The sequence below is a fragment of the Camellia sinensis genome, chromosome 6, assembly GCF_055761805.1.
Source record: "Camellia sinensis isolate YWXY chromosome 6, ASM5576180v1, whole genome shotgun sequence".
NCBI classification, from domain to species: Eukaryota; Viridiplantae; Streptophyta; class Magnoliopsida; order Ericales; family Theaceae; genus Camellia; species Camellia sinensis.
This window is the reverse complement of record NC_138966.1, coordinates 64,797,969-64,813,328: the sequence shown is the minus strand read 5'-3', so window position 1 is coordinate 64,813,328 and position 15,360 is coordinate 64,797,969.

Genomic DNA, 15,360 nt, shown 5'->3' with positions numbered 1-15,360 from the left:
TAGGAGCCCGTATTTTACGCTCGAGCAGACTTCAAGAATTCTGGGTTTTCCAAAACTTGTTCTTGAGGTCAATTTCGACATTCAAGGGCTCCAAAGCTCGAATTAAGGCACCAAAATGGAGAAACACAATATATAGCATGAGTACACAAACAATATGGGGCCAATTGCTCGAAATCATGGTCCAATCTTCAAAATGAATCAACATTTCTTTTGTATAATTCAAACTCATGTCTTCAAACCTCATACAAGCTCCATATCTTTAATATTCAAACATGCATGCTAATTTTGACATCATTTCTATTTCAAATGATGCAAATGGTGTTCATTCTCATGGAACTCAACATAAACATGCTTGCATGTATGATTCAACTCACAATCTTTCACAATTCACATATTACATGCTAGATTATGTAATTTCATAGGAATTCTCTACATGCATGCACATATGGACTTCAAATTCATCAAAACCAACTCATTTCATGTTCTAGATCACTATTTAATCTTCAATTCACAAAATCACAACTCAAATTCATTAGTTAAGGGTTGATTACTCACCTCGGAGCTTTAATCTTCCAACTCTATGGTTAATTCTTGAGTTTAACTTCAAGATTCCAAGCCTCTTGATCAAACCTTAGATTGTCTCCCCTCTCTCTCTCTCTAATTTCGGGTCTCTCTCCCTCTAGAGAGTTGATTTTAGCCAAGTGAATACAAAAAGAAGAATAAAGTGTATAATGCTCTTAATAAGAGCTCCCTTGGTCACATTATTTTAATATAAAATAATTGAGTACTAATTCATCAAATTCAATCTGATTAATTTGATCCGAATCAATTTTCAATTAAATTTCACCGTAGGCTCTAAAAATTACGTTCATCACAATGGCGTAGCCAATTTCGGGTTATGCGGTCGATAGGGCCTTCAATTTAAATTCCAAAGCAAATAATCAAACAGATATTCCTACGGTGAACAGATAGACATTCAAAACCACATATATTCACATAAATGGCACACAAAATCATATCAAACACATAATCACATTCATAATAAGGACCAATTAGCATAATACGGAATAGGGTTATCACACGGGCTCTGCCACGACGGGAACATAAACCCCGATTTTTATCGGGGCACCCTTTTTGATCATTCGACCTAGTGCATATCGGAATCCATAGTGACCATTCCAAGCTAAGACTAGTTGCTTACCCAATTATAGGTTATTTGAAGCCGCTGTGTGCGTAGTAAAACCCTAGCTCCTGACAATAGGACAGGGAAACCCTACCCCTCCATAGAGGTGTTTTTTTGGCTCTTACATGCTTGATTACGTGCTTTTAGAGTGTGCCTCTACAGGAATGCATGTATCAGTTTGCAAGTCTGGGTATCAGGCCTATGGGCATCAATATTTGGGGAATCAGTTTTACCTGAGGGTATCAGATCTGGCGCAATGATTTGGGAACAGTGACCAGTGGTTGAGAACAGTTATTTCAGCTTACAAATGTCAACTGTGTGTTGTCTTTATTTAACCCGTTATGCTGTCCGTTTTTCTGGTTATTTATTTCCTTATTATGTGTAGACACGCCCTTGGGCTTCATGCTACTACAGTTCAGACTCAAATGTCACGGTTCTTAATCTGATCTCACAATGTGCAATGTGGGATTGATAAATCACCAAAGAGTCCAAATCCGGCAAATCGTTTTGGAAAATTGATTTTTGTAAAGAAGTGCCAAACATGGATTGCTTTGCCAGATATAGAGTCACCACGTAAATATTTTATTTTGGGGGAATTTAGGAAGCCCTGACTCGTGCCTAAGGCCACATGTCCATCATCACCAAAGTTGCCTCGGCTCGGGAACTTGGGTACAATTGGGGAAGGTCATCTATGAGCACCCCCGCTCGCCCGATCAATGATCGGCCTGTACTAAACATGATATCTTGTTTTTGAAAACACATATGTTCTTATTCCGGTTATTAGCTAGTATTACTAAGTGATGCGCACAACACACAAGTATAGACTAGATCGCCTAATTTGGAACAAAGTATCGCATATTCGTTTGTTTGAAAAATGGTTTGAAGTTTGCTACTCGCGAGTAGGCTAAAATGCAGATTTCAATGAATTGTCCTAATTCAAGTAATCCAACCTTCACCCATAGGCATTCAGGCAGTTAATCACATAAGCAGTTAGCCTCATGGCAAGCATGCTATCATGGCAACATTAACACACATGCAGTATGCTAAAGCATAAACACTCACACTGTACTCCGAGCCAAAACAAGAGACTAGTTAGAAATCATGCATGATCCTAGTTCATGTTAAAATGGCTAATGCATCGCATGCAACGTGCAACTAGAATAGGCTCGGCTAATCTAAAATGGCATGTGAGATGCAACATTTCGATACATGTATTCAACTTGGAATTGAAATACTATGCAGTTAGTATGATGAGCCGAGCCCGGTGCAGGCAATACAGATGAATGGATGCAAACATGCAAGCATAAGGATGCTAAATGAAATATGCCCTAAAACTAACCATTGTAAGTGGTTAAGTAAAAGGGAGAAAAAAATGGGGGTTAGAAGACATGCGTCATGCACGCTTATTACAAATTGTGCCCTCTCGACGGAGGGACCGAAAAAATAATACAAATTAACTAATTAACTGACTAACAAGCTAATTAATTATTACACAACACTTAACTAATTAAACAAATTAATTAAGCTATGAAAACAGTGAAACAACCTCGGGAAGAGGTACAAATGCATGCTCGGACGGCTTCGCTCGGAAATCCATCGCCATGCTTCATGTTGCCTCTGTTTTCACTGCTCTGTACCTCTGAAAATTGTGCTAACTTCTGTGACACTTCTGAACCACCTTGTAGGCAGGCTGTAAGGCCATCGACCAAGAGATGAGGCCATCGGCCAAGATAAACTGGTCATCGACCAAAAATAGGGCTCTCGGCCAAATGTTTGTTGCCGATCGGCACTGAACATGGTCGATCGACCATCCTTTCCTGTGAAAAGCTCCTGTTGCTGCAGCAGAGGACAAACAGAGCATGGCAATGCATTTGCAAGAAAATGTCTGCACAACTACACCCCTTATCATGTTTAAGACTCAAAGGTATGTTGTTCTCGATCCTCGGACCACCAATCACGCATTTCAATGCATGATGGCCAAAGGAGCCAAGTGTGAAATTTGATGCCAAATGAAATGCACAAAACACATAAGGGGTCCCAACCTCTATCATGCTTGATCAAGAGGCAACGAATGCACACATAATGCAATGCAACCTAAGCATGCAAGCAAGCATACAAGCAACTCAGGCATGCAACAAGATTATGCAACATGAGCATGCAAGCAGACAATATGCAATAGGCATACAACCTAAATATGCAAACATGCATAACATGCAACAACATGCAAAATGAAACAAGCATGCAACAACATGGTAAGATGGACTTAAACTAAAGATGGATAGGCCTTAGCCATGTCCAAAATTAGTGGCCAAGATGCTATGGAAATGAAGACAAAGGTACATACAAACATGCATGCCAATTGGCCTATCACCTAAGCATAAGAGAGCAACTTTCAAGAACACTTAAAAGGAGACAAATATGGACATGAGGCATACATGGTAAGCTCTGAAATCACGCATAGGAAGGTGCCAAACCAACCAAACGACATAAGTAAAGCATGCAAGAAAGCTTAAAGCTTGAAGCTAACCAAAGGACCTAAACCAAGGCTACACAAGGCAAGCCCCAAAGGGCCAAGGGAACCTAAAACAGTCCCAAGGCAGGTCCAAATAAGACCAAAAATAAGCTCAAAACTAGCCAACACAAGCTAGAACACAATGCCAAAAACATGAGGCATGCAAAGCTACAAAAGGGGTGTTACACTACACCTATCAAAACCAAACATGGCATGACTTAAGCCAATAAAATCAGAGTTATGGCATGGTAAAACAAGCCCAAAAACCCACTTAGATGGCATCCCAAATGACCTAAGCATGGAAGCATACACAATGACCCATTCATGAGGCATAAAACATCAACTCTTTAAAACATTAAAGGAGTGATAAGTGCAAGTGTTTGAGCATGAAACATGGACTGAAATAACATAACAAGTGATGCCAAATCACTGAAATGGCCCAAGTAAAGCATGCTAGTGACTTGGACACTTAAAGCTAACAAGCTAGATTGCATGGTAGCTATACAAAGCATGGCATGTATGATCAAAACAACACAAATCAGACCTTAAACATGCCAAAACATGAACAAAGTCTTCTCAGAGCTAAGCCAAAAGCATGCTAAAATGACATGTTACAACATGATGCATGTTAGGCTATTTCATGGAACTACATTACAAGTGTATGGAGCATGCAAAGGCCAACCAAACCAAACCTAAACAGAGGTATGACATGGTAAAAAAATCCCAAGAACATGCTGAAATGGACACAACATAGGCTAGAAACACATGCTACTTCATGGAGCATACAAAGCTAGTGTGTATGATTTACACTACAAGTGTATTAACCATGCATGGGGTGACCAAAGCAAGTAAAAATAGTGTTATGCCTTAGCAAAACAAACACAAATACATGCTAAGAACAAGCTAACACAAGCTTCACAAAGGTGCTCAAACATGAGGCATTCAAAGCTAATAAACAAGACACAAAGGAGAGGGGACGACCCTTTCCTATTTAGGACACCAAGACCACCTTTCCACCACTGAAAATCCTCTGGATTTCAGTGGTAGAAAGGTCATGCAATGCTAAGAACAAGGGCCAAAAGGGATGGCCTAAAACTAGGCCTAACAAGGCCTTGGAAGGGGTAAACAACCCCAAACCAAAGAGAGACCTTAACCAAAGATTTAAAGCACTAAAAAATAGAACTTTTATCAATTAAGAGTTAAGCTTAAAACAATAACCAAGAATGGCTAAAAGCTTAAGCAAGAATGGGGTATTAAAAACAAGAATGCTCACCCTTGAAGAACACCTTCAAGAACACCACTCCAGCAACTTTCTCAAGCCTAAACCACTCCAAAAACTCTGAAATTAACCCTCTAGGATCTCAGCAACCAAAGGATGGTGTATTGTTGGGTGTTTGTGTGCAATAGTGAGACAAAATCACACTTTAAGGCACAAATCACACACAAAGATACAAAGAGAGGGAAATATAGAGATAGATAGATACAACTTCTAAAACCCTAAATTTTAGAACCTCTGAGAAGGGAGGAGGGCCTCCCCTCTTATAGAAATCCAATTCTAAGCAAGCTAAGCAAAGGGGCAAATCCCTCCACACACGTGTATGGCGGGGGTGAATTGTGGATGCCAGTTGTGACAGCTGGCATAAAATATCTGCATAAAGCAGATGAACAGGGTTCGGCCAGAAAATATGGCCGATCGACCAAAAAGAGTGCCGATCGGCCAAAACTTTTGGCCGATGGAAAGAAAACCAGGCCGATGGCTTCAAGACTTGGCCGATGGGCTGAGGGGATGGCCAACAAGCCACCCTCTTCCCTCAGAAGCAAAAACACAAGTGATTGGTCCACAACCAAGCACAACAGTCAAGCTGGAAGATCTTGAGGCAAGGTGTGCTACCAAGACCTCCGAGAACACAAAATGAACATGAGCATGGATGATCATCGAGTGTTCAAACGATGACGTCCAAGTCTTGAGGACGGTAAAAAATAGGGTGTCTACATTATGCTTTACTTATCTTTTTGCAAGGTAGTTTAGCACTATTGCATTTAACCAGGCACATATTCCCCGAGTACTCTGGGTTAGAGGTCGAAGACTTAATCGATCCGCAGATCTAATAGACGGACAAACAGTGTTCCTTTCTTTACCCTCGGTTGCTAGATGGAGGTCAGCTAGGCGCTGTGTATCAGTACAGCGGTCGCCAGATCAATGGTCCACCCCACCAGTGAATAGTCAGGCTGAGGTCTCAGTTTCTACTGTAGGGACATATATACCGGTTGTTTAGTTAAATCAGAACAATATGGCAGGAATAGAGGAGATGATGCATCAGCTCTAGGAGAGTATGCAAGCAATGTAGCAGGATGCTGCCTGCCAAGCAGAATTTTCCGCGCGCCAGGCCAAGGTTATGGCCCAACAAGCAGAGCTGATTGCTAGACTTCAGCAACAGCAACAACCACAGCAAGCCAGAGCATCTGCTTCGCACCCACCTCCTCCCCCACCTAGAGTTCCCATACTCGGGGAGACAACTAATGTCCAGGAAAATACGAACATTCCAATGGGGCCAGCTCCGCCCCCGATCCTACCCCAGCTATCCAAAGCACAGACCAACTTGGGGGATACACAGTTTGAGTTCAAGGTGGACCCGACAGCGCTAAAAGTGAGCAAGCTAGAAAAGCTGTTCAAGAAGTCCCAAGGCGTGAAGTCCATCTCGGATATAGAGGATGGGTGCACCGACTCGGCCGTGACTCTACCATACCGATTTAAAATGCCGCACACAGACCGTTTCGACAGGTCTGGGGATCCCATGGTACATTTGCGGCTGTTCTCGAATATACTAAGGCCGATAGGCCTCTCTAGATTGCAGAAGCTTTCCCTGTTTGGCCGGACCCTATTCGGTGTAGCGGCTATTTGGTATGCAAAGCTGGAGAACTCTATTAAGAGAAACTTGGAGGAGATGACTAAGGCCTTTGTAGCTCAATACTCTTATAACACGTAGATCGAGGTCACAACTCGTGATCTCGAGACAACTAGGCAAGAGCCGAAGGAGAGCTTCTCTGATTTTTTGACCCGCTGGAGGGCTAAGGCCTCGATGATGACCATCAGGCCGGTTGACAAAGATCAGATACAGATGGTTATGCGCAACCTTCAGCCCAAGCTCATGCAGAAGATGATCGTCCTTCCCCTTCCCACCTTTGCAGATCTACATGAGATTGGGGTGCAAATCGAGGACGCCATGAAACAGGGTCTGATTGACCATGAAAGAGAGTAGCCCAAGAGGGCATTCAACTATAGTACGAATGCAGGCACAAGCAGTGCTGCAGCTGCCAGATCTTCAGATGTGGGTATGGTCACCACCACCACCCCAAAAACCCATGCAGCTACACCATTCACTGGTGCGTCCGAAAGTAGCTCGCAAATAGCCAGGTATTCACCCCAAGGCCAAAGAACCTTCACCCTATTATACATGTCTTTGTCCAAGGCCTTGGGGGTTTTGACCAAGAAAAGGCACTTGAAGCCCCTAGAACCGCGGCCCCTACTAGAAAAGCTTCCCCCCTCCCTTAACCCATCAAAATACTGTGCCTATCACCAACAGCATGGTCATGACACCGACTAGTGCTATAGATTGCGTGACAAGATTCAGGATCTTGTTGACAACAGGGTGATCGTGTCCCCAGAGAAACCGAATGTCACCACCAACCCTCTTCCACGACACAACCAAGCTCCACCTTCCAAACGCATCAATTTGATCCAAACTGGGGTTGTGTCATATAAACCTAGCATATATATCACCTTATTCCACCTACCTAAGCCGGAGGTGTTCATTCCTAACAACACTGACCTGTGCGTGTTGGACATCTCCCAAACCCAACTAGAAACAGTGGTGGTGACTATCGAAGATAGAATTGGGTCGACTGTGGAGGTAGACGGGAATGACGATACAGAGCCTGAGGGGTCTGTGAGCTTCATGTACAACCCGAGGGTTTACATCACATCAGCAGGCCAGGCTAGGCCAAATGTGAAATTGTCAGTGGGGGGAGAGATTTGTGTGGATCAAGAGGATGGACCTAATTAGTGGCTGGATGACCTTGCAGAATTGGAAGAGGATATTGCGTGTCTGTAATTCTTTAATGAACAGGATTCGGGGGACATGACTGTCAACTGGTTTGATCTGGAAGGGTCAACAGAAGCTACTGGGTGGCTTAGCGATGAGCCGAATGTTATTGAGCAGCCTCAGCCAGAACAGGGTCAGTCTGGGACGGGGACATCAACAGTGGCCGGAAGGGCCGGGAATCAGAATGCACCGCCGAAGAGCATTGGTGTTAAGAATTTTGCTCAGAATACAGGCAGTTCGAATACAGGAGATATTGAACAGCAGGCTGCACTGGAGCAGTTTAAGCGGGAAAGGATCAAACATTCTGAGAGGGCCAGAAAGGCCAAAGCCCTTGCGGGGACGGAACGTGCCGTGAGCACGAGAACAGAATGTGCTGCGAGCACAGGAACGGAATGTGCTGTGGGCACAGGAATAGTTGTAACGAAACCGGACAGATGCCTATCGGTCGCCGTTGGTATGCGGTGGGAAGACGACGATTTATGTCTTGCCCACACCGATGAAGATTGGGGACAAAGCCAACCAGATGATACCTGGTATGTGGGGGAGGTTGACCACATGACTAGGAGTGGGCGGTATTTCAAGCCCCTGCACTTAAATCAACCAGAGGCGTCCGGAAAGGACAAAGAGGTAGAGAAACAGAAAGAAAAACTGCTCGAAGAGGAGGCTGTGTTGAAACAACTGAAGAAGATACAAGCAGACATCTTCATCTGGGGACTGCTGATGGCCTCAAGAGTTCACCGGCAGGTTGTCCTTTCTGCTATGGACAAGGCCAAACTTTCAATTGAGACCACTCTTGAGCAGCTGGTAGAGTTAGTTTTTCCGGGAGGAGCTTCCCTAACGTTGACCTTCACTGACAAGGAGCTGCCGCTTGAGGGCGCAAACCATAACAAACCTCTCTACATCTCTGTCAAGTGTAGAGAAAAATGGATGCCAGTGGTTCTTGTCGACATAGGATCCACTATCAACGTGTGTCCGTCGAGGACGGCATATGCAATCGGGTGAAGCCCGCGGATTTTGTACCAATTGCCCAGGTGATAAAGGCCTATGACAATACCAGCAGAGAGGTGATGAGGACTGTGCAGATTCGGACTAAGGTTGGTCCAGGACAACACGATATTGACTTTCATGTCTTGGACGTTCCGGCAACCTTTAATCTACTCCTAGGGCGGCCGTGGCTGCACCAGGTGAAGGCAGTTTCTTCCACCCTGCACCAGATGCTTGAATACCCCCACAGGAATGGGTGGCTATAGTTTTTGGGAATTCTTCAATCCATCCACCGCCAGAGGTTTCTACACCAGTTCCGGAGATCGAACATGGCACGGAGGATGTGTTCCCGTTAGGGTTTACCCTAGCCAAGGCCTGGGTTGTACAGAATATCTTAGCTGTTGATAAGGGGTTATATGTTAGTGCACAGTCTGTGTACCTCATGAACAAGCCCCAGCACATCCCCGGGATGGGATTAGGGAGAAGTGGCCGGAAAGGCGTTGCAACATCGGCCGAAGTGCCGCACAATCCACATACCTTTGGCATAGGTTATCTGCCTACCAAAGAGGACTGAGTGAGGAAAGGCAAAGAGATAGCCGGGAGAGCCAGAGCCATGCAAGCCAGCAAGCCTTATGAGCTGATGCATTGGCCTACCCAGGGTACCCTAAACGGACGCTTTGTCCGAGAGGGGGAAGACTTTCCATTCTGCGGCTTCCCAGAGCCATGGTTAAATGCAAAGAGACGGCGCTTGTTGGGGTTCAAGATTTTTTTTGACTTGCAGTTGTCCGGGGATGATGTTATCGAAGAGCAAACAGACCCACCAGCTGAGGTTGAGTAGTGCAAGGAGGAGGTTTCCGAAAGCACAGAGATTGAAATGGGGGTAGCACTGGCTTGTCTACTTTCAGATCCTCTGATCGTACATGAGTGCTTGGGGGATAACTTCTCGGTGTCCATGATTGGGAATGAAGCGGCTGCGAGCCCATCTTCAAACATTCTGGATGCATCCATCGCACCCTCCATCGTCTGGCAATACGAGGAGGTCTTCTTATCGAGCAGCACCGGGTCAGGTAGTGAGCCGGAATTTGATTCCACCGAGTCTGTGGAGTCAGAATCAGGTTCCAGCTCGTCTGAGTCTGAGTCCGATATTCTTGGGGGTGATAACTCGGATGCCACAGTCCCGTCTAGGTCTTCTTTTTCTTTTTCCTTTGAGTCTGTTGTAACAGAGGAATCAGGTGATTTGGAAGTGATTAATGAGAATGGAATGGCTGTGGCTTCCGAGTACTTTTCTGTGCCCTTAATTTATTGCATTAATCAGGACTTTCAAAATTTTGATAAAAACGACGAGGAAGAAATTCCTTCGGTTTTGTAATATTTGCTTGATCAGGAGCAAGAGAGGTTTGTAAAACCGCTGGTTGATGAAATCACCACAATTAATGTGGGTACTAAGAAAGACCCACGGCTGGTCCAGATCGGGTCCACGTTGTCTTCGGAGGAGCACGAGCGCTTAGTCGCTTTATTAAAAGATTTCAAAGATGTTTTCGCGTGGTCCTACGAAGACATGCCTGGAATCGATCATGAGATTGTACAGCACCGGATTCCTCTTGACCCAGAGGCCCGACCTATCAAGCAGAAGCTCAGAAGGATCCGCTCGGACTGGGCTCTCAAGATCAAAGAAGAGGTCACCAAGCAAATTGACGCAGGGTTCCTGCTGGTATCTGAATACCCAACTTGGTTGGCTAATATAGTTTCGGTGTCGAAGAAGGACAGCAGAATTCGGGTATGTGTGGATTTTAGGGATTTGAACAAAGCTAGTCCGACGGACGACTTTCCTCTGCCGCATATCGATGAATTAGTGGACTTCATTGCTGGGCATGCGTTGCTCTTGTTCATGGATGGGTTTTCAGGCTGCAATTAGATATTAATGACACCCGAAGACCGGGAGAAGACCGCTTTTACCACCCCGTGGGGAACCTATTGTTATAAGGTGATGCCGTTTGGGCTGAAGAATGCTGGGGCTACGTATCAACGGGCCGCGACCACGATTTTACATGATATGATCCATAAGGAGGTTGAGGTGTATGTGGATGACATGATTGTCAAGTCCAAGAAAAGAGAGGGCCACTACACCGCCTTGTAAAAATTCTTTCAACGGATCAGAGAGTATCGGTTGCGGCTGAATCCTCAGAAGTGTACCTTTGGTGTTATAGCAGGGAAAATGCTGGGGTTCTTGATCACACAGAGAGGTATCGAGGTCGATCCTTCCAAAATCAAGGCCATCTTAGAAATGCCACCACCGACGACTGAAAAGGAAGCGCGAGGCTTTCTAGGTAAAGTGCAATTCATAAGACGGTTTATTGCTAAATTAATCTTGACTTGTGAACCACTCTTTGGTCTCCTGAAGAAAGGAAAAAAGTTCCAATGGGACGGCCGATGCCAAGCTGCCTTCGAACAGATCAAGCAATATTTACAGAACCCACCTGTGTTGTCACCGCCTGAGCCGGAAAAACTGTTGATTCTGTACACTGAGCATAGGAGTCTGAGGACAAAGTGGAGAAAGCTATCTACTACCTGAGTAAGAAAATGTTGGATTATAAGACCCGCTACACTCCGCTAGAGAAGGCTTGTTTGGCTTTGGTATGGGCTACCAGGAAGCTGCGGCACTACCTGTTAGCTCACTCCGTAATACTGGTTTCGAGATTAGATCCCATCAAATATCTCTTTGAGAAACCAGCACTTACATGTAGGCTAGCCTGTTGGTTGCTTCTGCTTTCCGAATTCGATCTGAAATATATGACCCACAAGTTAGTGAAAGGGAGAGTGGTAGCAGAGTTCCTAGCCGATCACCCAATGGAAGGGGATGAAGCAGTTGAGTACCTATTCCCAGACGAGGCCATTTTGCATGTCGAAGAAGAGACTTGGGCGATGTACTTTGACGTAGTGCCAAACCAATACGGGTATGGGATAGGGGTGTTACTGATAGCACCCAACAATTCCCGTATACCTCTAGCATTCAAACTCCGATTCAGAGTATCGAACAATGAGGCAGAATATGAGGCATGTATTGCTGGTTTAGAAGCCACCCTAGAACTAGGGGCAAAACGGTTAGACGTCATCGGGGACTCGAACCTTGTTGTATCTCAAGCTAAAGGAGATTGGAAAGTTAAAGAAGAAAAGATGAGAATCTATCACCAAACCTTGGATGTGCTGATTCCTCGGTTTGAGAAACTGAACTTCGCTCATATGTTAAGAGAGAACAACAGGTTCACAGATTCATTAGTAACTCTATCTTCTATGATAGACATTCCATTCAGAGTCCGGATGCGTCCGATCATCATAGAACAGAAATTTGTGCCGGCCTACGAGTTGATAGCTGCCATAGATGAGGTACAAGATGAGAATCCCTAGTATTACAATGTCTGGAACTTCTTAGAAAAAGAGGCGTATCCGCCAGGGGCAAATGCCAAAGACAAGAGAGCAATTCGAAGAATGGCTGCTCAGTTCATCGTCTGCGGGGTAAACTGTACAAGAGAGGTCATCTCGGGATGCATAAACTGTGTATCGATGCTGAAGAATCCAAGCACCTGATAGAGGCCATCCATGACGGAGAGTGCAGAGCGCATATAAATGGGGTGATGCTAGCTCGGAAGATCCTTAGACAGGGTTATTATTGGTCCACCATGGAGGAGGATTGTATTGGCTTTGTCTGGCGATGCCACAAATGTTAGATCCATGCAAAGCGCATGAACATTCCGCTATCGAAGCTGTACGACATGACTTTGCCATGGCTGTTTTCAGTATGGGGGATTGATGTAATTGGGGCTGTCACTCCAAAGGGGCCCAATGGGCATGAGTATATTTTGGTAGCGATAGACTACTTCACGAAGTGGGTTGAGGCCCAATCTTATGCAGTGTTGAAGGCATCGCATGTTGCAAAGTTCATTAGAAACAACATCATTTGTCGCTACGGGGTCCCGAACGAGATTATTTCAAATAATGGTTCCTACTTCAAGAAGGAGGTGGTCGACTTGTTGGAGAAGTACAACGTGGCTTTTCATAGGTCATCTACATATCGGCCGCAGACCAACGGAGCTGTTGAGGCTGCCAACAAGAACATCAAGCACATTCTGCAGAAGATGGTGGAAACCTACAGGGACTGGCCAGATAAGCTGCCATTTGCTCTTTGGGGCTACCGGACTTCAATTCGAACTTCTACTGGGGCAACTCTGTATTCCTTGGTTTATGGGATGGAGGTTGTTCTACCTATCGAAGTTGAGGTTCCGTCATTACGGGTGTTGGCTGAGTGTCAGATAGCTGAGGCAAATTGGCAGCAAAGCAGGTTCGAAGAACTCATGCTCTTTGATGAAAGAAGGCTGAAAGCATTGTATCATGTTCAGGGTTATCAATGAAGAATTGCCAGGGCTTTCAACAAGAAGGTTAAGTCCAGGAATTTGAAGGAAGGGGATCTAGTGCTGAAAGACAATCGAGCTCCCATCCACGACCCTAGGGGCAAGTTCAGACCCAATTGGACTGGTTCTTACATCATCAAGTCTCTCTGGTCAGGTGGAGCTGTCGTTCTGATGGACCTAGATGGCCTAGAGTTCTCCCAACGGATCAACATGGACAAGTTGAAGAAATACTTTCCCTGAGTGGCTCGCTAGGCCGAAAACTCGAAAGGGCGACCTAGGCAAAAGTTAGAGCATGAAAAATTAGAAATTATAAAAACTGAGCTCGCAAGGTTGAAAACCCAGAAAGGGCGGCCTTGGCAAAAGTTAGAGCGCAAAAGGAGAGTGTTAATACACGAGTGAACCTGAGCCGAACTATGTAAGGCTTGATTCCCATCTTTGGGATACGTAGGCAACTTCATCCTGAAGTCCAGCCATAAACACTTCCAAATCAACTTTGCCTGTGTGATCATGTTGGTCATCTTTGTCTATTCTGCATTCAAGAGCTCGGTTGTGATCTCCAGTGCAGTAATATTCAGACTAGGGGCATTTTTCCAATTGCTGAGGATCCGGGGTTGTACATCTCAGTGATAGATCTCGGGCGTGTCCAGTTGTGATCCATATCGAAAATGGTTTTGAAAAGTTTTAATAAAAGTTGATTTTGCCCAAATTAATCTTTTTACAGCTTAGACCATTTTTGGACCAAATGAAAAATTTTCAGTACCCACAACCTTCAATTACATTGATTTCAGTACAGAGTTCTCCTACTCTTGAATACAAATTGAAGTTGCTTTTTATTACATTCATAAAGAAAACTTGAAAGTACTGATTAAAGCAAATAAATTCGGGGCATAGTTAGGTGTTCCTACGTCCCCTCCTAGAGCTTGTGGAAGCCTCTGATGCCAAATAAGGCCTAACCTATGCCTCTTCATCAAGCCAAGCTATGCACTCATCAGAGAGGGTGCAATTGAAAGTAGGAGCGGGGACTAGAAGCACTCTCGTCATCCATGCTGTGGCATATTGAGCTAGCTGTGTGCCTCGGATCGGAAATGCAGCAGGGTACTCTATCCCCTCCTCCGGGCAAGTCTGATCATGACGGAACTGGCGTCGGAATCAGAATGGGAAGTAAAAGACACAGTGTGTTAGGCCAATCAACTGAATCCCGGGCTAGCGGGTCATGCTGTAGCTCATCGCCGGTAAATTAAGCCAAGGTCAGCGCCAAACAATGTGTGGAGCAGACAAACTGCACATCCAGTCGCACCACCATCCCTCGTCAGGGGCGTCAACTAGACGTCGCCGGAAGAAATAGCCGCGAGCTGAATATGCTGGGCATGAGTTCACAACCTTCAACTTATCTAACAACCATATCTGGGGAGAGATGAAAAATGAGAGATTAAGGAATAGAGAGGTGTACGTTGAGAGGAAAAGTGAGAAAAGGGTTTTTGAGAGAAAAGTCGAGCCTGAGGGCCGAGTGATGTGAGAAATATATGTGAGATGGGGTGGGAAACATTACCTGCAGCAGTAGTGGACTCCCCGCGAATCTAGTTGTCTCCCGATGATGAAAAGCATCCAAACCCATCAACGTCTCAGCTAATGTCATGGCAATGCAGCTCTTGCCCTCTTTCAAGCCCTCCGCAACCTCAATCAAACGAGTGCTAAACCCATCGGAGCCTGGGCAAGCAAGAAATGAGACAACATGCACAAGCAAAGCACATGTCACCGATAATCCTGCCAATGATGATCGATACGGTCACCGGCATCAGAAAATCGACGAACCAAGCTCGGAATGTCCATCTCTCTTTCGTGAATCAATGACCGAGCGTCATGCAAAGTAAGCCCGCACAGCCATCCTAAGGCTTGGACGTAGCCGAAGTGGAATTGAGGCAAGATTTCTTCATTACGCTCGGATTCCATTAAATTTTGGAAGTCCTCGAAAGTGGGACACATCTCTTGTCCACCAAAGCTAAAGACGTGTGTCACCAGATTCCAAAACCTTACCGCGGTGTGAAGGAACGGAAAACGCAGCGGGGTGCGACTCAACGTGAATAGTGCATTTATTCCAAAGCCCTGGAAATTCAGCTTTTCCGAGCCATCCAAGTTGGCAATCCAATTTGTGAGATTTCGGGCAAGAAATGC